This window comes from Odontesthes bonariensis, chromosome 23 (assembly GCF_027942865.1).
Source record: "Odontesthes bonariensis isolate fOdoBon6 chromosome 23, fOdoBon6.hap1, whole genome shotgun sequence".
In the NCBI taxonomy this organism is placed as follows: Eukaryota; Metazoa; Chordata; class Actinopteri; order Atheriniformes; family Atherinopsidae; genus Odontesthes; species Odontesthes bonariensis.
Window position 1 is genome coordinate 31,142,070 of NC_134528.1, and position 18,660 is coordinate 31,160,729.

General features: G+C 45.1%; 1 protein-coding gene across 2 annotated transcripts in view; it reads right to left on the reverse strand.

Annotated features, from left to right (window-relative positions):
• Positions 1-18,660, reverse strand: part of jmjd1cb (jumonji domain containing 1Cb) — a 189,060-nt gene that overhangs the window by 159,248 nt on the left and 11,152 nt on the right. The gene's annotated exons all lie outside the window — the stretch shown is intronic.

Consider the following 18,660-nt stretch of genomic DNA (forward strand, 5'->3'; position numbering starts at 1 on the left):
CCCCCAATAACAACAACAGGGCAGCTCTGAGCTAACAGTGCAATAGTACGCGTTCATTCATTCATTGGTCTTAAAGTATTGGTGAAATAAAGACAGATAATGCCTTATTTAGAGGCTGTTTTGTCTCTGCCCTGTTCTCTCTGTTATATAAGCCGATCTGCAGTGAGCTAAATATCTTCCGAAGGACGCCAACTTTCACCAAACTGTTATCGGTGAGTAGATGAACGTATTTTATGCCAGAAATAAGGTCCAGCTTTAAAAAAGAAACTTCCCCTTTAAGTTAATTTATTCAACTTCCGTATCTGCTTTATCCAGTTGAGGGTCACGGGGGGCTGGAGCCTATCCCAGCAGTCATTGGGTCAGAGGCAGGGTACACCCTGGAGGGGTCACCAGTACTTTACAGGGCAACACAGAGACACACACACTCTCACCACACCACCCTGCAGCCCAAGGAATTGAATCTTTTCACCAAAGATATTATGTATTCAGTCAAAACAATCCAAACATATATATGACTGTGACAATAATTAACTGCATCTAGTGATAGTACTGATTATAACCAACTGTTTTATACAGTAGACCAGAGAGATGAAGAATGAGAATGAGAGGAAAGAAGTTGTTTGGGTAATAAGAGTTCAATTCAATGCAATTCATTTTTATTTATATAGCGCCAAATATAACAAATGTCATCTCAAGGCACTTAGATAATAAAGTCCAATTCAAGCCAATTGGAATTCAATTCATTGTAATCATAATTACAATGGTCTGTGGCTGTCTGAGTTAACTTGTTTAGTCACATTTCACATTCCAACTGACACATGTCAAACACCAAGTCTACACATAATCAGAGTCAGAGCAATGTCACCTTTCAAGTCTATTCAGCTGGCCAAGCACTGTCCCATAAATATCCATACTGAATATTGGGTTGTGGATGAGGGTGACAAACTACATTTCAAAACTAAAATGAATACCAGGACAGATATCCAACTGAATAATAAGTAATAATACATTTATAGCACAGTTTGGCAACACAAAGCACGCTTAAAATCAACTCAACGAAAGCAGGGCTGCAATATTAGTAATAATAATAATAATAATATCGATAATGTATTGAGTCTATTGAAAAAACGAAGAAGAGAAGTCTAAAGGTCCCAAGTTCAATGTAATAAACATAAAATGGACTGATAGTTTTATCAATTAGCTGTTGTGTTAGACAAAGAAACAAAGAAAAGTCACATCTGTCCATTCTGTCTCCGTTCCATACGTCCATGCTGAGGCCAGAGGTCAAATATCAGATAGCTGAGCTAACATTTACAAATCTAACGAAACAATACTTTATTCACAACAGAACACAGGATCCTTAAAAAGTTATGAAAGTGAAACATTTTACTATTTCAGGAAAAATATAAGCTGGGACGGGGGCAACAAAAGGCTGGAAAAGTAAGTGGAGCTAAACAGAAACAGCTGGAGGAACATGTTGTAACTAATTATGTTCATTAGCAGCAGGTCAGTAACATGACTGCATATACGAAGCTGCCCAAGTCTCAGAAGTAAAGATGGGCCGAGGTTCAACAATGTGTAAAAAAACTTCATCTACAGAAATCAGAAAAATGCTCCTCAGTGTAAAACTGGGACGACTTTGAATATCCCACCATTAAAAGATTCAGGGACACTGGAGGGACACTTCAGTCCTGGATGTCTGTGAGCTTCAGGCCCTCAGGCAGCACACCTGATCCTGTCCTGGAAATCCCTGCAGGGCTCAGGAACACTTCCAGGAATCATTGTCTGTGAGCACAGCTCACCGTAACATGCACAGATGCAGGTTAGAGCTCCATCAGGCAGAGAAGAAGCCACATGTGAACATGATTCTCTGAGCCAAAGCTCATTTAAGCCCCTTTCACACTGCCGAATAACCCGCGTTTAATTCGCGAATTTAGCGTGTCCGCTGTTGTGTTCACACTGCCGACCCGGGCTGCCGCGTCAACTCGACTCGCCTTTCGACCCGCGTCGGACCCTAGTCTTTTTGCCGAGCCGAGTTTGATGTGAACGCAATCGACGCGGGTCGGACGTGGGCGTGACGTGAGGAGTTTAAAAGACAGAATGGACAGCTGATTCAGAACAACAGCGACAGGTGAGGACAAGTTTTACTCTGTTTTAGCCTACATCAAGTTCGAGACATTTTTTAATATGGCCAACTGGGGAGACAAGGAGGTCCGCGAGCTCCTCAGCCCCCGAGCAGAGGACGTTATTTACCGCCATATGTCGGGGACGGTGAAAGATGGACCTCTGCTGGAAGGGCTGGCGAGAAAGATGGGAGAGCGCGGTTTCCCACGCAGCAAGACGCACCGTAAAGTAACATCTCCATGAACTGCATTGCAAAAATGAGTTCTCAAGGTGTCCCGCCATCGTTTGTTTGAAAAATTTGATGCAGACAGGTGTATTTAACCCTACCTCTGACGCATGGCTTGTGCCTACGTCATTGTACACGCTCAGCATTTTATGTGTTTCGTGTGACGCTCTGCCACTAGGCAACTCCCCCTGAACTCGGCTTCAGGCGACACGGGTCACCCTGACACGTCAAGCGTTCACATTGCTCGACGCGGGTCGAAGGTGCAATTTGGACCCGCTAAGATAGCGGGTCGCAGTGTGAAAGGGGCTTTAGAATGACTGAGACAAAGTGGAAGATTTTTTTGGAAATGATCCTCCAGACTAAAGAAGGGAAGGATTATCCGGCTTCTCATCAGGGTTCCATCTGTTCCAGCAGCACGGCTTCATAGTAGCAGAGTCCGGGTCCTGGACTGAGCTGCCTGCAGTCCAGACCTTTCACCAACTGAGAACATTTAGAATACAACAAGAAGAGCCAGGACTGCTGAGCAGCTGATGTCAGCAAAGCAACATTCCTCTCCCAAAGGTCCAGCAGCTGGGCTCCTGAGTCTGAGTGAGACAAATAAATCTACGCTCTGAGTCACAGACAAATGTGTTATCAAATGTTCGGCTAAGAGTGAACGATCAAAACAATAATGAGTAAAACTGTCTCAAACCCCAGTCTCAGATCAGCTCACACTAACAGAGGCTCAGATATGAAATGTTTCAGCCTTCCACCAACTGTGGACCAAGGTTTTCATCCATCCATCCAATTTCTACACCCGCTGAATCCGTCGGTCGGGTCGTGGGGGGGCTGGAGCCTATCCCAGCAGTCATCGGGCGAGAGGCGGGGTACACCCTGGAGGGGTCGCCCGTCCATCACAGGGCCACACAGAGACGAACAACCACACACACTCTCACTCCTAAGGACAATTTTAGAGACACCAGTTAACCCAACATGCATGTTTCTGGACGGTGGGAGGAAGCCGGAGAGAACCCATGCATACACGGGGAGAACATGCAGACTCCACACAGAAAGAACCAGCTGGGGGTTGAACCTGGAACCCTCTCGCTGTGAGGCGACGGTGCTAACCACCACACCACTGTGCTGCACCTGTTAAATTATATTTCAACTGCTAAGCTTTCCATCACTGCAGCCCTGTACAATATTAATACACTACTGAGCGTAGTTACATCTGAACGTCAGTGCGCAGCCCTCAAACCTCCATGCTGGCTCGAACACAAATTTAGTCCACAGCGTGCAGCTCCCAAAATGAACATGCAGATCATGACAAAAGCAGTATGGTAAAGTTAGCTTGCCTCTTCAGTCCACAAGCCTCAGTTTGATTCTCTGAGCTGGTATGTTGCAGTTGTGTCCCATTTCAGTTCTTCTTGTTTTCATTATTGAATACCTTTAAATGTTTTCTATGTTCTATTGTGAATGAAAAAAATTTCAATTTTACACAGTGTCCCAACCTTGTTGGAATTAGGGTTGGATGACTTTGGAGAAGGGAGGAGTGAAGCGTTAACACTATACCATCTGGAAAGAGTTAGCCCACTGCTGGACAAACAGAGCGGGGGGTTTCCACTTTCCTGCTGGAGCCGTGGAACAGTGGAACAGTGGAACAGGGCTCTACAAAGCTCTTTGACTTGCCTTGTGTACGAATTGTGCTCTACAAATAAAATTGCCTTGCCTTACAATAAGTAGCACTAACAAATATGATGTTCTGGATACCAAAAATGAGACTGAAAAAATTCATTCCTTTTTTAGTTAATTGCTTGCTTTTAAATAAATTGTCTATATGTAACTAAATCATTAAAGTGATACTCCGGAGTAGATTCACCCTGGGGTCATTTGAACCGTGACATCCAGCCAAGTAGCCCACCCGCAGTTTTTTCGATATTGACTGAACATCAGCTGAGTTACAGAGTTATCCCGAATAGCTTCGTACAAGGGTTAATGGAACCTGGTCCGTATCTCCAAAATTACCACACTAAAATCACATGCCATGACACCAAACTTCTACAGTAGCACAAATATGGTCTGTACTCACCAAACGATGCATTTGGAAGTTTGAAAATAGTCCAGGAGTTTATTATTGTCAACACAAGCCTGATAGCTTCTCTGCTGCTAAAGCTGCGTCGACGTCACTTCTGGGAGCTGGGAGCTTCAATGTAAGATGAGGGTTGATCTACTACTGTAGACAACAAAGCAAGGCTGCTCAGTTTCTCCATTGATAAAATAACTTCACAACTCTACAACATAAAAAATCATAAAAAAAAACATGTAGAATATAGCATATACTTTGTTGTCTACAGTAGTAGATCAACCCTCATCTTACTTTGAAGCTCCCAGAGCAAGGAAGTGACGTCGACGCAGCTTTAGCAGCAGAGAAGCTATCAGGCTTGTGTTGACAATAATAAACTCCTGGACTATTTTCAAACTTCCAAATGCATCGTTTTGTGAGTACAGACCATATTTGTACTACTGTAGAAGTTTGGTGTCATGGCATGTGATTTTAGTGTGGTAATTTTGGAGATACGGACCAGGATCCATTAACCCTTGTACGAAGCTATTCGGGATAACTCAGTAACTCAGCTGATGTTCAGTCAATATCGAAAAAACTGCGGGTGGGCTACTTGGCTGGATATCACGGTTCAAATGACCCCAGGTTGAATCTACTCCGGAGTATCACTTTAAGGTGAGAACAAGATAAGATGGAATAAATATAGAATAGAATAGAAAAATACTTTATTTATCCCCCAATGGGGGAAATTCAAATTCGTCAAGTAGCTCAACATTTTTTTTACATATTTACAATGATTGAATTAACAACAATAAAACAACAATAATAATACTACTACTAACTAAATAATAATAAATGACTAAATGGCAAAATAAACAAATAAATAAATAAAAATCAATCAATCAATTTGAGAGGAACTCAGCAGTCCCTGTTAAAAAGCCTTCTGGCTGTGGGAACAAAGGACCTCCTGAAGCTCTCAGTCCTGCAGCCTCTCACTGCAGCTGCTCCTCTGTCCTGCAGGATGCTGTGGAGAGGATGTTTATTGTTCTCCATCACAGAATCTAACTTCCTCCTCATCTGTTGCTCCACCACAGCACTGAGAGGGTCCAGCCTTCTGCCTACAACAGAACCAGCCTTTTTCACCAGTTTGTCCAGGCGCCTACAGTTTGTGTCTGTAGTGCAACTCCCCCAGCAGACAGCAGCATAGAACAGTGCCCTCTCAATGATAGTGTGATAAAACATGCACATCATATCACTGCAGACATTGAAGGACCTGAGCCGTCTCAGGAAGAAGAGACGGCTCTGGCCCCTCCTGTACACCGCTTCTATGTTGGCAGACCACTCCAGTTTATTATCCAGCACCACCCCCAGGTATCTGCAGGTCTGAACAGTCTCTGTCTCCCCTCCATCAATGCAGACTGACTGGTATGGGGTTTTAGATCTCCTGAAGTCCACCACCAGCTCTTTGGTTTTGGTGGTGTTCAGGAGCAAACAGTTCTTTTTGCTCCAGTCAGTAAAGGCCTCCACAAGGTCCCTGTACTCCTTCTCCTGTCCACCATGCACACATGCCACAACAGCCGTATCATCAGAATACTTCTGAATGTGGCAGGACTCTGAGTTGTACCTGAAGTCCGATGTGTACAGTGTGAAAAAGAAAAGGAGCCAAAACAGTACCCTGCGGAGCCCCAGTACTGCATTCCAGTGTTATCAAAATGTTGACTTAAATTTGGATTAGGGCTGGACGATAAAACGATAACGATAGCTTTCGAGGTATAACTTTCCGTCAATAGAGATATGAAACATGGTCCATATACTCTGATAGATTACATTCGTCCATCTTTTGACAGACAATACGAATAGCCAATGAAAACGAGCGTCACGCCGCGCTGAACCAATCGCGTGGCTGGAATGGAGCCGTGCCAGCAGCTAGTTGTGGCGTGTTTGTTTTTGCGGCTGCAGCCGTGTAACAAAAAAAAAAAAGGAGTGCTCCCTCAGAAGAAACAACGGAGGCCCAGCCCGAGGCGTAAGGGATGACATTGTCACGAAACAGAATAGCATGCACTGTGAATGATGTCGAGCACATGTTCCGACAAAGACAGTTCATGTTCTCCTGTTAAACTTGAAAGCTACAAGATTTCAGTTTTAGAATTTTTTTTATCTATTTGGAGTTGATCGGTCATATATAGGATTTTAATTCAAAATACCTGTTCTGTATTTATCTGAAACAGTTGTATAGTGTCACATGTCACGTTCAACTTTGACAGAAAATAAATATTGAATTAAAAATGAACCTTCTGAGACAACCTTCCAACTATAGCGGGTCACGCTCTCTCAGCAGGCCTGGGAACGCCTTGGGGTCCCCCCAGAAGAGCTGGAGGAAGTGGCCTGGGACAGGGACGCCTGGGCTTCTCTGCTCAAGCTGCTGCCCCCGCGACCCGACCCCGGAGAAGCGGCAGATAATGGATGGATGGGTGGATGACTTTTTCCCATATCGCCCAGCCCTAATTTGAATTGAAGTTAAAGATCACTGTCACTTCCCAGTAAGCTGCGTGTCTCATGACCAGAATTAGTTGAATTCAATTTGTAGTCACTGGCAGCTTTTCCCAAAAAAGATGGTTTAAAGTACTGAATTCTAACCGCACGTCGTGTTATTGCAGCATTTTCCAGGGGAACGCTGAGCCAATTCTACACAGCACTTAAGTTGGGATGCCTGTACTGTGTGTCTTTGAGCCACACCACAGACAGTAGGATGGACACATTTTATTACAGTTGTGTACCTTGTAACTGGAAACCAGTCCATGTCTAGTTGGAGTAGATGGCGCTCTCCTCTCTGCAGTTTCATTCGCTTGTAAACTCTGAAAGAGGCAAAGACCGACTCTCGATATGAAATGCTCAAATAGAGACAACCTGCAGTTCAGTAACTGAACCAATAGTTCAAAGGATGAAGCAAAGCAAGAACAAAAAGACTGCTCACCGATAGGTGCAACACTGTTACCGTCCAGCGTTGTTATGGCAACTCTCAATCCCTCCTAATGCTTCATTGAATATATGATGACAATTGTCTTATCTGCCAAGTTGCACTGATCAGCAAAGTGATAACATACAACATGTAAATGCAGCTCTGAGGAGCGTGTGCATGTGAAGCTCAGGATATGATACAAGCATATGTGAGAGCATCATCTCCTGACCAATTACTTCTCTTAGACAAAGGAAGAAGCAGGAGTTTCTTTGTTGGACGGATAAAGTCTCACAATCCAACTGTTGTCTGACTTCGTTTTGAGCAAACGTCAGCAGATCGGAGCCGTTTACTTCAAAAAATGATTCTCTGGTAAAATCATCATTCGGCTGTATCAAATGTTCCCTCATAGTGAGTGTGTAGTGTAACAGTCAAATGCATCACATCATGTCCGTACATGTAGATTTAAATCCAGGTACATCTTCACAAAACCCCAACACGAGTAAAAGCCTTTTTATCACACATGGAAGAGACTTACTGTGCGTTCACACCAGACGCGGTGCGAATGATCGCACCGCGTTACTCGCGCGAGTGTTGCCGCGGGTGTAAATTGAATTTACTCACCTCATTCGCGCGAGTAAAAAACGAGCGACTAGCTCAAGGGGCTATCCATTTCATTCTCTCATCAACCGTGGCTGATATAAGTACCATCGCGTCCTTATACCTGCTGTGGCAGTCCGAGATTCGTCTGAAACGCACACGCCGTCGTGTCTGGGTCAGTGACATCATCCGGTGGTGCATTCAGCTCGGATAATTTCACCGCCTTCTCCAGGAGTTCCGTCTGGATGGCGGCCGCTTCCAGCAGTATTTCAGGCTCACCAGGACCCAGTTTGATGACCTGCTCAGGAGGATCGGCGCCGTGATCTCTCGGCAGGACACCAACCACAGGCGCTCCGCAGCTGAAACGGAGCCACGGTGCCGTGATTTCAGGTGATCACGGCACCGCAGCTCCACTTTCGGCTGCGGAGCGCCTGCAGCCGGTGTCCCGCCGGGAGACCACGGCACCGATCCTCCCGAGCAGGCCATCAAACCGGGTCCTGGCGAGCCGGAAACACCGCTGGAAGCGGCCGTCATCCAGACGGAACTCCTGGAGAAGGCGGTGATTTAATTTTTTTATTTTATTGAGTCAAGGACCATGTGCAAAGTACATTAATTACAAAGTAAAGAGATGACCTGCACCAGATTGTAGCTTAGAAGCTAATTTCCATCTGCAGTCCCATCTGCATGTCACAGACAGCGCCTGTCCATCTGTCTCCACGTCACTGTCGTCCAGAATCTCAACGCTGATAGGCTGTCTGACGCGAATATTTCGCCAAAGTTGGATTTTTTGAACTCGCGCGGATTCGAATATTTTCACTCGCACGGCGGCATGCGCCCCACCGCGCCTCACCGCGCCGCCGGCTTGAATCCGCGTCTATTCGCAGCTTTGCATTGACTTTGTATGTAATCGCGTCGTGCGACCGCGTCTGGTGTGAACGCACCGTTAGAGTGGAACTTAGAGTGGCTTTTATGTTTGTTCTTTAGTTGCTGCATAAATCTCTGTTTAAGACTGAAACATGCTTCAAGATTACAAATGCAGCACCAATTCTTGTTAATAAGTTTGTCAGTTTAAGCATTTTGATGGTCAGTATCACTGAACAGCGTTCCCACAACACCTCCAGCAGCGTATGAAATTAAAATCCCTGTTTTAAGTGGACAAAGCCCTTGCTGTTCTAAGCAGAGCTTTTATTGTGAAATGTGAGCACGAACACTAGATGCAACATCAGATCAGACTCATACAAGCTGCTTTGAATGAATGAATAAAATAGCAACATAACTCTAAAAAAACTGTTAGTGTGAATTAAATTTCAAAATTGTTGAGATTTGCCGGAAACTCTGATTTCTACTGGAAAGTCTGGCACACTCAGTACATCTGTTACTAGTGCTGAGTGACAAAACCATCGCAAAATTAGATCACCATTAAATTTCCATCAATCTGGGTAATCAGCATGAAACATTTTCAGTCGGGCCCATCACAGAGCCACCTGTCTATCCTTCAGAACACTGGTTCGTGGTAATGCAACTCTAAGTTGGTTGTTAATCCAAGAAAATAAATAAATACAAAGACTTACTGAGGAGCAGAAACGTAGGAGAGAATGAGTGTAGCGAATAGAGCCACGAAATCAGGGGGTGAGACTTGTGTCATCCTCCCAAACTTCCCACTTCACCAGGGATACGGAAGAGGTTTGGATTCAGTGAATATGATGACGAACAGATTAATTCAACGTGCAAACATGTGAGGACATGTGTGTGCCCACCAAAACCTTCCGCACATACAGCAACAACAAACCCTGGTTCACTGCAAAACTCAGGCAACTTCGTCAGGCCAAGGAGGAGGCCTACAGAAGTGGGGACAGAGTCCTCTACAACCAGGCCAGAAACACGCTGACAATGGAGGTGAAAGCAGCCAAGAGGAGCTACGCTGAAAAGATTAAAAACAGCCTTTCAGCCAACGATCCAGCGTCAGTGTGGAGAGGCCTGCAGTCCATCACCAACTACAGGAGACCATCCCCAAACACTGCAGCGAATCATCAACTGGCTGACGAGCTGAATGTGTTCTACTGCAGGTTTGACACATTCACACCTCTCCACCTCCCCCCCCCCATTGACATCACCTGCCACTCTGCCACCTCTCCCCTCTGACCCCCCACCAGCACTCACGATCTGTGAAGAGGATGTTCTGTCAGTCTTTCACAGACAAAAGATCAGGAAGGCACCCGGCCCAGACGGTGTGTCACCTTCCTGCCTGAAGGTCTGCGCTGACCAACTGGCCCCCATCTTCACCCGGATCTTCAACAGATCCCTGGAGCTGTGCGAAGTCCCCTCATGCTTCAAACTCTCCACAATAATCCCGGTCCCCAAGAAACCCACCATCACAGGACTGAACGACTACAGGCCTGTTGCCCTCACATCTGTAGTCATGAAGTCCTTCGAGAGACTGGTGTTGGCGTACCTGAAGGACATTACAGACCCCCTGCTGGACCCCCTGCAGTTCGCCTACCGAGCGAACAGGTCAGCGGATGATGCCGTTAACATGGGACTGCACTACATCCTGCAACACCTCGACTCTGCAGGGACGTACGCCAGGATCCTGTTTGTCGACTTCAGTTCGGCGTTCAACACCATCGTCCCAGCCATCCTCCGCACCAAACTCACCCAGCTCACTGTGCCCTCCTCCACCTGTCAGTGGATTACAAACTTCCTGACTGACAGGAAGCAGCAGGTGAGGCTGAGGAGCATCACATCCAGCACCCGGACCATCAGCACAGGTGCCCCCCAGGGGTGTGTACTCTCCCCACTGCTCTTCTCCCTTTACACCAACGACTGCACCTCAAGAGACCCGTCTGTTAAACTCCTGAAGTTTGCAGATGACACAACAGTCATCGGCCTCATCCGGGACGGTGATGAGTCTGCATACAGACGGGAGGTTGAACGGCTGGTCTGCTGGTGTGGTCAGAACAATCTGGAGCTGAACACGCTAAAAACCGTGGAGATGACAGTGGACTTTAGGAGAAGCCCCCCCACTCTGCCACCCATCACCATCACCAACAACGCAGTGTCTGCTGTGGAATCCTTCAGGTTTCTGGGCCCCACAATCTCTCAGGACCTGAAGTGGGAGACCAACACAGTCACTACCATCAAAAAGGCACAGCAGAGGTTGTACTTCCTGCAGCTCAGGAAGCTCAACCTACCTAAGGAGCTGCTGATCCAGTTTTACACCGCCATTGTTCAGTCTGTTCTCTGTTCATCCATCACCGTTTGGTTCGGATCAACCACCAAACAGGAAAAAAACAGACTGCAACGGACAATAAGGTCTGCAGAGAAGATTATTGGTGTCAGCCTGCCCTCCATCCAGGATCTGTACCTGTCCAGAGTCAGGAAACGGGCAGGTTACATCTCTGCAGACCCATCACACCCTGGACACAAACTGTTTAAACTCCTCCCTTCTGTAAGGCGCTACAGAACTCTGTACGCCAAAACAACAAGACACAGGAACAGTTTCTTCCCTCAGGCTGTCTCTGTGTTAAACAGCTAAAACCGGACTTCAGTGTTTCATCCTTGCACCATGCACCAATTTGCACTTCTGATTTAATCTTGTTCTATGTCTATTTTTTGTCTATTTTTTTTGTAATTGTTGCACTAAAGAGAGTGAGGTGTAACCGGAGTCAAATTCCTCGTGTGTGTCCACATACCTGGCAATAAAAAGCGATTCTGATTCTGATTCTGATTCTGAAACTTTGTCGTCAGTTGGTGGAGAAAGGTTTCATCACCTGAGGCGGCTGCGCAGAAAGCAGGACAACAGAAAAGCATCATCTCATGATCTGTGGCTGCCCAAAGCCTTCAAACCAAAGTGAAGAGATCACAGCAGGAGTAACAATATCTATGAGATTTATTTATGCGGCTGCGTTAGGATGAATCAAATATTCATGAATTGAACTGAACTGAATGAATCTGCGTGAGAAACAGCATCATGGTTTTCAGTGTGAGCATTCTGCTCACAGCAGGGACAGCATAGTTGGACGCACACCTTCAGCATCGTTCAGCAACAGACAAATACCTGTGTGGGCTGCCCAAATGTATCCGATACCCCGCTCACACACTAATCATCACACAATCAGAAAGAGAGTGTCGGAAAGCTGAGCGCAGATGGAGAAAAACAAATCTCCAGGTTCATTATAGCATCTATAAAGAGAAAGTTCACTCTTATAATTTACAACTGAGGAATGCAAGGAAGTCCTACTTCTCTGACATCATCACCAAAAACAGTCCTAATGCTCGGGCCTTATTTGCTACAGTTGACAGGCTAACAAACCCTCCTGTGTTAGTGGCAACTGAACTTCATTCCACCATGGCCTGCAATGACTTTGCCAAATTCTTCACAGACAAAATCCAAAATATTAGACAAGCAGTTGGTACATGAGCAGCAGGTTCAGCATATGTACCGTCTACACCGAAAACCCGTTTAAACACCATGACACAGTTCCAACCCATTTACAGCAAAGACCTGGAGGACATCTTACGTCAGCTGAACTCGTCCTCTTGCTGCTTAGACATCCTGCCAACAGCTTTTTTCAAAAGGGTCTCAAAGATTTTGGAGTCAGACCTGTTACTGATTGTGAACTTGTCCTTAATGTCGGGTGTGTTTCCAGGCTGAAGAGACACCTATTTTCAGTTGCGTTTGAATAAAGCTCCAAATCTGAAGTTTTGAGTTTCAAAACTTAATCACATTTTAACTCCTGATTTTATCTATTGTTCTTATTTCTTTCTTTTTTGTTTCAAATTTAAATCCTGCTTTTTATTTCTACTGTTTTAATGTCTCTGTAAAGCACTTTGAGTCACCTTGTTGTTGAATTGTGCTGTACAGATAAACCTGCCTTGCCCATCAAACACACACACACACCCCACATCAGCCCCATCAAACACAAACACACACACACACACCAGCCCCATCAAACACAAACACACACACACACACCAGCCCCATCAAACACAAACACACACACACCACATCAGCCCCATCAAACACAAACACACACACCACATCAGCCCCATCAAACACAAACACACACACACACACCACATCAGCCCCATCAAACACAAACACACACACCACATCAGCCCCATCAAACACACACACACACACACACACACACAGAACATCAGCCCCATCAAACACACACACACACACACACACACACACAGAACATCAGCCCCATCAAACACACACACACACACACACACACAGAACATCAGCCCCATCAAACACACACACACACACACACACACACACACAACATCAGCCCCTCCTGCGTAAAGCCTCTAGCATGGTTGCCGCGTCTGCTCGCGCGAGCGGTGTTGATGACGTCACGATTTCGTGCCCGCCATGTATAGTGGCGCAAGTCGATGCGCCAGTAGTTGCAATTTTCTCCGTCACAGAGGTGGCGCTGCTACGTTAAGGTTACCGCTACTCTACAACCACGAAAGTGGAGAGGAAAACAATGAAGAGCAGGAACACTGTCATTAATGATACTGCTGCAGTTTTCGGATCATTTTAATTTTTTAATTCAGTTAATAGAGGTGAAGGTTTGAAGCCCCCGGCATCAACAGAGTCTCTGCCCTCTTCTTTGCCTTCACGTATCTGTCCCGTAGCTTCTTCCACACATTCTTACAGAACTCTCCCTCTTTCCCCAAAGTTCTGCCAATCTCTGTGCACCAGATTTGGGAGTTTACGTGGTCCCTGTGCTGGGACCACATAAACTGCAGTTTCGCACAGGTGCCTGTACAAACGCACCTCCTGACTGAGCCTAGTCTCACAACGGTCCATCCGGTTCGTTGTTCTCGGCGCCGCCAAGTTACAAAAATCGACTGGTGCACGACAACGCGCTGCGCCGTCTTTTCAAGGGAAGCGCCATGCCTGAAACGTCATTTTGACGTCACGGTCCGCCACCGCCGTGACAGACGCGGCAACTGTAACTCCAGCTTAATGCAAACACACCAGGTCATAGTAACAATGCTCTGTACAATAGCACCTGTGTTTCGTATCTTGTACACCTGTGTTCCAAACCTTTTTTTGGAAACAAACAAATGTAAGGACCTTTGAGCCGAACCTTACAGACTTTGGGTGTGACTGGCTGCTGTGCCTCCATGTCTCTGCTTTAACAATGAAAATGCAGACCCAACTGTGGCAGCTGCAGTCTGATCAGTGAATGGCACAATGATGAAAGAGCACATGTCACTGACAGCTATTCTGTTGAAACATACACAACAGTGAATGGAAATATCAGAAAGCAAAATGGAAGCTGTAAGATAGTGTTGGGATGTAGCCCCCGGCTTCCATAGCAGCACAGGTATACCCCCAGTCTGCGGGAACACTGGGCACTACCTTTGGGCTGCTGTAATCTGGTGCTGAAGGAGTTAACTTCTATGCAGTGGGTGAACTCAAAGGAACTGGCGTTCACGTGGCTAAGCTGCTGTTGCTATGGGAGAAAGGCCAGACAGAGCAGACAGAAAGCTCTCTCTCATTCTCTTCCCCTTCTCCTCCACTCTCATTCCCTCTCTGCCTGAGAGGCTGGCTGGGTGGAAAATCAAACAACTAATGAGAGTACACAGCTCTTGAACTCTCTCCCTCTTCTTCTCTTCATTTTCTGAAAAGCCTTTCTTTCCCTTTAACTCTTCCCTTCATCTCTCTTGCCTTCCACTCTGCCTCTCTGTATTTGTGGAATATCAGAATGCCGCTGGTAACTCATGCACCAGCGGCAGAAGGCCTGGCTGAATCTGCCAATAAGAGGGTAAAAGAACAGAACAGCTGCCAGCCTCTTCTCACTGAAGATTAAGGGGCATTTTATTGATTAGTGGATATCAAAGGAAAAAGAAGATCTGGAAAGCAGACAATAGGAAAGACGCTCTTTTGCTGAGAAAAGAAGCAACAAGAGCATCCTAAACTGCCCACGTGATCTAACAGCAGAAGTCATATTTCTCCAGTTTTAGCTTCTCTTCATTGGCTCCCTGTTAGATTCAGAATAGAATTTAAGATTCTTCTCCTCACATAGAAAGCTCTTAATGACCGAGCTCCATCAGATCTTATCGTTGGGTATTTTCCCAACAGAGCACTTTGCTCTCAGACTGCGGGTTTCCTTGAGGTTCTCTCTCTCAGCAGGTACCCCTGGCCTGGTGTTGTGGTGCTTGTTGTACCCTCGTTCCTGTCCTCTCAACACTTTTTGTGGCCTCTAAGGCTTCAGCGAACATCAGTTTTTTAACAAATTGCTAGCTAGGGTCTCCCTCACTCAAACACAAAGACACAAAAACCTTCTCTGGCTGTTGCTAATGATATGATGCATTCATTTGATCTGGGGAAAATAATTTAATTTGATTGCTTTAAATGTAGGTTTATGAACAGTTAAACTATCAATTACCACCATGTTGAAATCTGTTTTTTTGTTTTCAAATCACAAAGCAGATCTTAGTCCTTTTAGACTTAATCAGAGCAAAGCTAAAGCACCAACAACAGCACTGACACAACCACGAGGACCCCATAGCTCACACCGTTTCGCATATTTCTGGCAACAAAAGGCTCCAAGATGTAGGCTACGGCTACACGAAAACGAAACGAGGTTTTTTTTGAAAACGGGTACGAAAATTCTTGCGACCACACGGCAACGCGCTGCTGTAAAGACTCAGGTCCAGACGAAAACGGGTGGAAACGATGAAACGATGCAGTACACACGCCACTGTGTCACGCCACGCTGTGAGACAATAGAGAAGTGTTAAAATTGGCTCACAGCGTCAACGTTTGACTGACGCAAAAACGTTTTAGCTGTAACAATGGAAACGAAACGAGGCCGTTTTCAAACTTTCCCACTCTGGAACCCGTTCTCAAAAACTATCGTTTTGGGGTAGTGGGAACGCCGGCTCCGTGTGGCCGCGACAGCGAAACGATAAGAAAAAGTATCGTTTACAGTGAAAAACGTTTTCGTGTAGCCGCAGCCGTAGATGCCAAGCCCCATCGCACAGAGGCTTCACAACCACGTTCAAAGCGCTCGTAGAGGATAGAACTGGTATGATGATACTCAATCAACAGTTGGTGTGTTTACTCATTAGGGCAGGGGTGTCAAACTGATCCATGAAAGGGCCATGTGGCTGCAGGTCCTTGTTCCAACCCTGCAACAGCACAGCTGACTTGTTTCATTCAATCTACTGAACTGTCTGCACTGAAGGTCTTACCAGTTCAGGTGATTGACACCCCTGCATTAGGGTTTACCTGCACTGCAATAAACAACATGGCTGTACACAGCTTTACAGGCAGTGTGTTACACAACGAGCAGCTAAAAGGCTTTTAATTCTTGACAAATTAAAAAAGTAAAGTGTAGAAAATGCTATTCATTCTTCATTTATTAACATTAACTGTCAGATTTCTCTGAACCATCCCTTCTGTGCACACGTTACTATGTCCTTGTAAGATTTCTGTGGTAAACATCAGAGAAAAAGAAACATGGTGCTCACTGACACTTACATTCAGAAGCCATCACATTAATGGGAATAAGGTAAATGTGTCAATGATCTACTTAATGAGAACATAAGCAAGCTTGTTAAACAAGGTAACCTAGTAGATGTTTTGCTCTTAAGTTCATGAAGAAATTGAGCTGCGGGGCACTCCAAATCAAACAATAATTCATCACTATGCATTTCAGTTTTTATCCACTTCTACAACTTTTTGAATCATTCACTTGTTGTTACTTCTGATCCTCACAGTCCTCCAGGAAACTACAGCAGCTATGGAGGACACACGTTTCTTCCCTGGGTTATCTGAAAAGCCTGCGAGCCTATAGAAGACTTTAAGGCTCCTGTATTTGGCAAAATGTGTTGTGGAACTTCAGTGCTCTGTGGTCCTGCCTGAGAGAGTTGGGGGAAGGGTAGACCCAGCCGGCCCATCCTGGCTTCAGATTACATTCTGTTTCCTTAGGCACCAGAAAACAAACCACTAACACTCTGTATATCCAGTTACCCCACAGCCCAAACACCACATTATCCTGATGTCACAAGGAAATACTGAAGCTTAACAGGTGAATATCAACCTGAAAATCACCAGCTGCTATAAGCTGCTTTTATTGACCTGGCATGATTTACATTTAATATTGCAACAACTAACAAATGCTAAAATCCCCCTGATGTGAGTCTGTGCTGCCTTCCAACACCAGCAGGAAGACACAAAGAACAAGAACTACATCACAACAGAGCTACTCAAGCACCTTTCACACATTTCACATATTTCAGTTTTTCAAGGAGAAGTGCAGACAATTTCTTGTTATTCACACTCGCACTTCAGTGCAGGAGACTTCCTGTTGGAGATGCAGTCTGACAGCTGGATATGCCAGGGCAGGGGGGCAGAGTCCAGAAGAGGCAGGACATTATACCAAAAAGAACACAGTGAAAATCTCTGGGTGCGGTTTATAGATCATCAGTAATGGCTGTTTTTGTTCATAGTATAAGACGCATCCACAGAAGCATGTCGGCAGGACAGATGATGAAGCTGCACGCACCAACACTCACTCCAGAAGATCCACTTCTACCTTCAGTGGAGATGTGGAAACCTGAATTGTTCAGTTTCTCTTTGTTCAGACTGATGAAACTTTGCATGTTCTCAGCTAGATCAACTACATTTGACATTATTACAAAACCGACATGCTGGCTATAATCAAACACTTGTTTTAAAGTGTAAACCAAAATCTACTAAATGAAGACATTAAGGTTGATTTTATACTTGTGCATGGCAGACTGTTTGAAATCATCTGCCTTTGTGTGTATAATGTAAATAATGATGCTACAATCTCTGGTAGAAATGAGGGAATAACCAATCTTGGAGGATGTTCATTGAGCGGTTTGATTTAGTAAAAAAAACGAAAAGACTTCATCACAGCAACTTTTTGGCTTCATACAACATACTTGAACGTGTAGATTGTTTGGTTTAACGACAGCTTTTATTCTTTCAGGTATGGACTTGACTAATGAAAGCAGCAGCAATGGTAGACCCCTCTGCCTCAGCTCCTTACGTCAGCAAAGCCGGACTAAAACATTCCTCTGGAACACAGCAAACACAACCTTCAACGTACAATACATCCGTGGAGCAGGATGGCGCAGGAGTATATAAAGGATTTATTAGGGAAAAAGAACATCTTTTATAGGCATTATTATCCAACATGGTTATTGCTCACTTATAACCTCTATAATGTGTTCAGACTCAAGAACTGGTGTTTAGATAACAAATATACATATACACTTTTATTAAGCATTTAAGATTTATGAATAAAAGTATAGCTCAGTTAAAGCTGCATGAACGTACTAGAGTTTATCAAGTATGCTAAACAGCCCATCAGAGAGATGCCCGACCCGACATCGGTTTAACATGGTGAAGCGGTTGAACAAAAAGAGTGTGTGCATGTGTGTTATACACCGAAAAGACAAGAGAGGCAAACGCTCACAGAGGCTTCAGACACAGAGCCCATTCACGGCTTGGTGTATCAGAGTCCACTACAGCTTCACCTACAGGGTCTGCAGAAAATCCCATCTCTTTGATCTCCTTCTCATGAGAAACCAAGTTGAAAGCATTTTGCATGATGAAGTACCAACAAAAGTTCAGACAGCAGGGGGCTGCCCACTGACTTTATCACATAAGCACAAAGCTGGGTTTTTTAATCAATTCTGGCAGTTCTGGTTGTA